Source organism: Apium graveolens, chromosome 4 (assembly GCF_009905375.1).
Source record: "Apium graveolens cultivar Ventura chromosome 4, ASM990537v1, whole genome shotgun sequence".
Classification (NCBI taxonomy): domain Eukaryota; kingdom Viridiplantae; phylum Streptophyta; class Magnoliopsida; order Apiales; family Apiaceae; genus Apium; species Apium graveolens.
Window position 1 is genome coordinate 41,249,001 of NC_133650.1, and position 5,004 is coordinate 41,254,004.

Here is a 5,004-nt window from a genome sequence, read left to right on the forward strand (position 1 = left end):
GAGTTACTTGTAATTAGAGTTATTTTTATTGATAGTTACTTCTAATTAGTGTTCCACAAATAGTTAGGCTTACCCCGCGATGAGATATTAATCAAAGGGGGAAAAGGGCAAGAGAGCTCAAATATAAAACTGCTCTCGTCTAGTTACACTTGTAAAAATGTAATTAATATGTGTTTTTTCAACCATGTTTATTCATTTGAGTTTAGTACTTCTAACCAGTATTTTAAAAATCAGCCGATTAACTGATTAATCGGAGTTCAGATGATTTTTGTCTTGATTAGTCGAAAATCGGGTCAAAGTATATTTTAAAAAAAAATTGGTCAAAATAGCTAATTTGGTCAACGATCGATCTATTCTGGTCAAAAATATGTCAGTTTAGTGAAAGAATGAAAATTAATAAAAATAATATTTTTTTAAAGAAAATTTAAAATTTAAAATTATTATGAATATTTAATAATAATATATTGACTTATATTGGCTATCATATGGCCTAAAACCTAAACTTTGACAATTGAATAAGTTTCTTCATTTAGATTATTCTTATTTCTCTCAAAAATGTACTCGAATGATTCATTTATTTCACAATCTCATGTAGTTAATTTTCTATGCAACTAAATTTTAGTGCATCACAAATTTATATATATATTATGCACTAACTTTCTTTCTTTTTTGAAGAAATGCACTAACTTTCTAACTATTAGGTAGTGGTTATCAATTATTATGTATAGATCAAATACAACAAAATGTATAAACTACTTAAATATCAAATATGAACTAATGTTACATGATACTCTCTCCGTCCCCCTCAATTCTTTACATTGGGGGACGGGGACTTGACACGCACTTTAATGCTTTTATTAAATATAGTTGCATAATTTTTTTACAATTTTTTTCTTTTAAATTAAACTATAATGTTCAAATTTTTATAGAAAAAAAATTAAAATTGAATTACAAAACTATACTTTATAGTTGTCTTAAAATGCGTGTCAATCATGTGAAAAAAATATATATAATGAGGGGACGAAGGTAGTATTATTTTTTCAAATCTTATGAAAGATTAATAAAATTTAAATAGAACTATATATTATTATTTAATTAATTAAATTATTTCTGATTAATACTTCAAACTAATCAATTTAATTAATTACCAATTATCTGATTAATCACTTAAAGGTACCTTAACCAAAACATGTCCATTCCTGAATTTCAGAACACTACTTCTAACACTCCTTTTAGATAAACTTCATAAAAGTTATCTACATTACTCTATAATGAATTATTTTAATTTAATCTATTAGTTGACAGATGCTTTATCAAAGAAAGATGATGGTTCAATGGACGCTTGGAGTAATTAGAGTAAGTCATTGCAATAGTGAGCTTGAGGTGGTTCAAATTATAGTGACCCGTGAAATTTATTTTGATTAATATTTCACAAATTATTGGATTAATTAAATTAAATTGGAGTAGTAAAGTTTACATATATTTACTACTCCTACTTAGAATATGATTAAATACCTTGTACGGTCGTAAATTAATACAGATATATTATTTGTTCGTGTATACACGATAGATAAAAGTGATATAATGTAGTTAGGAAGCAATCGATGGAATTAATAAATTAATGTACATAATGTACATAATGTAGGATAGGTTGGGAGGTGAAGGATTGTCCTGGTGAATTAGGACTCTACTAGTGTTGAATGTATGTATTTATTAAGATTTAATAATGAATATTTTTATCTCAATTTGTTTTTAAAACATGTTGGTAAATTTTTTAAAAGTGCTCACCAACCAACCATACCAACCAATTATCCTATATTTTACTTATAATAGTATATTATAATATTAATAATAAATAAAAATTATTAAGTCCAAAATTAGTCGGGCGGTTCCGGTTCGGGCGCGAAAAACACACGATTCTACCTTGTTCGGGCTCGAAAAAACCTTATATCGACCGCCTCGAGGGCCTATGAAGGTTTAGATATTTTTTGAAATCCCGGCTAGGCGCGGTTAAAATCAAATATTGACGTGGATTTTAACCAAAAATAATGGGAACCTGATCAATGTCCGGCCCACCGGGTTTTTGTGCGTCTCTGATATCCATATGCCCAATAAATTTCCTTCTTATTTAAGTAACTACATAAATTATTTATTCTTTATTCTTTTTTGAAAAAATAAAAATAAACTGTAACTAATAATATCTTATTAATTACAAAATATCATAAATATAAGATTAAAATCATATAAAATATCTAGCAATTATAATCTATCTACTAAGGAATATTTTTTGATAGGAAAATTGTTTCCATTTTTGAAGATAATATTATTTTATATAATAAATATCCGAAAAATTGGATTCATTTTTCGAAATTATTCATGCACCAGTGGTAAAAAGATATTGGTCTTATTTATTCAAATAGAAAATAAAATTATATATTTCATTAGATTATTCATTTATGAAATTCCATCATATTAAATTCTCTAATAAAGATATGCATTACAAAAAGTATTTTAAATACATGCTATCTCTTTTACTGAAAAAATATTATATAAGATCTTACTAGTATTTTTTTAAGGAAATATTCCACTATATTTTATATATAGATCATAAATTGGTATGCATCATATCATATAGGAGGTGATAAAAAATTTGGGAAAAACAATGGAGACCACTGTGACGAGCACAAATGTTGGGTTCAAGAATTTGGTAGAGACATTCATGGTTAACGTGAAAAGGGCGGGGAGAAAAGCATTGAATGTTCCATTGGTTTTCCCTATTAGTGGTGCAACATTAAGGACCGAAAAAGTTGGTAATGTGGCAATCAGGATTGAGCCGGTTAATGGAAGTGTCGGGTGGGGCGAGGCTCCTATTCTCCAACCCATAACTGCCGAAGATCAGCCACTTGCTATGGCAAAGGTTGCGGATATATGCGAGTTTCTGAGGAATACTCCTGCTATGACTTTGGGTTTACTGTTGGGAGAGATTGGTAGGATCTTACCCGGGCATGCCTATGCTTTTGTAAATTGCATACAGTTTTCGAGTTCATGTTGCTGACAATTATTATTTTACTTGCTGAAATCTTTCTCTTTTGTTGATATTTGATAAAGGTAAATCTCGAGTTCTTGCGATTCCTGATTTATAGTTTCCATTGTATAATTAAAGGTTAGAGCAGGAGTGGAGATGGCGCTGATTGATGCAGTTTCTTACAGTATTGGCATGCCTTTGTGGAAAGTGTTCGGTGGAGTTTCAAATATAGTAACCACGGATATGACAGTTCAGTTTCCCTTTATTTTTGTTAATTTTATCTCCTAATTCATCATCATTCTTTTTAAGAGTCTTTAGAATTTGCTTTTTGGGTTCCAGTGTGATTCAACTTTTTAATTAAAACATACATTTAGATGCTATTTTCAAGAAACACTTATTCTTTTTGTGGATCATTCTATTACCTTAAAGTATGTTTTATTTATTTAATTTTAATTTGATGTAAAATGATATCATGTGTACGTAGATTCCATTTGTTTCTTCTTTGGAAGCTGCTTAGTTGGCTTCTCAGCATAGCAAAAAAGGATTCAAAACCTTGAAGCTTAAGGTGGGTAAGAATTTGAACGGAGACATTGAAGTGCTTCAAGCAATTCGCGCGGCCCACCCAGATTGCTTGTTTATCTTAGATGCTAATGAAGGTTACACCTCTGCTGAAGCTATTCAGGTTCTTGAGATGTTACATGGTGAGTTTTCGAATTTCATCAGGAATAATCAAATCCGTTGCTACAAGATCTTAACATTATCTACTTTTCTAACAAGTCAATTTATATTAATTGTTACTTTATTCCAGTGATGAAGTTGTGTCCAGTTCTGTTTGAGCATCTAGTTCACAAAGATTACTGGGAAGGTCTTGGTCATGTAACTCGGATTGCTAAAGAAAAATATGGGGTATCTGTTGCCGCTGATGAAAGTTGTCGCTCTTTAGCTGATGTAAAAAAGATAGTTGAAGGTAATCTAGCAGATGTCATTAACATCAAGCTCGCCAAACTAGGGGTACTAGGTGCCCTTCAAATCATTGAGTTAGCACGTGTATCAGGCTTGCATCTGATGATTGGTGGTATGGTTGAGACTAGAATTGCCATGGGCTTCGCTGGTCACCTTGCTGCAGGGCTTGGATGTTTCAAGTAAGTTGATAAATATATTTTCTTACATTCCAAGATTTTGAACAAGCTCTATTACAGTTGCTTGATGTATTTTCCCCAGAAAATACATTTTGGATGAATATTTTCTTTTCAGCTTAATCAAAAGGGGTGATATCAATGACCCTACAACCTACTTTCAGGGTGGGACATAACCCGTATTTTGGTTTAGTTGGGTGATAATGACCTTTATAACACAATATTTATGCATATTTATTGACCTAGATGCACCACATCATCTATCAGAAGATCCAGTTGTTGAGGGTTGTGAAGGTAAAGTTTTCTTGTCATTTCAAGTCCTTGTATGGATGATGTATTCACAGTTCACTTTGTGTATTTAAGACTTAGTTTCAGCAACCGTCTAGTTGGTAACTCCTTAACATATCTTTTACTATAGTTTCTGGTCCTACGTATACGTTTACAAATGCAAGAGGCAGTGGTGCTTTTCTCCTTTGGGACAACATTGAGTAGTAAGTTGACATTTCGGCTCTTTCCTAATCTCTTAATGTGCATGGGGCCTACAACTTCGCCGAGCCCGACTAGCATCCCTTACTTAAGATTGACCTCCTCGCGTTGGACTTAGTTGGAAAGTTAGGGCATGTCCCTTGCTTACAAACCAATATCAGTCATATAGATATATATATATGCTGGTTTAATCAGCTCAAGTCCTCTTTTGATTTAAGAAAAGCCCCTTATATGACATCACAATCATATCCTGAATTTTAATAGGATTATATTATTGCAGCACCAATTATTTGATAATACATCTACATTGAAATCATTTGAAACACTACTATCATTGTTACTCTTTATCATGTACTG

At 31.3% G+C, this 5,004-nt stretch overlaps 1 pseudogene; it reads left to right on the forward strand.

Moving 5' to 3' along the window:
- The first annotated feature begins 2,662 nt into the window (after window positions 1–2,662).
- Window positions 2,663–4,653, forward strand: LOC141718507 (L-Ala-D/L-amino acid epimerase-like; annotated as a pseudogene).
- Window positions 4,654–5,004: the final 351 nt, after the last annotated feature.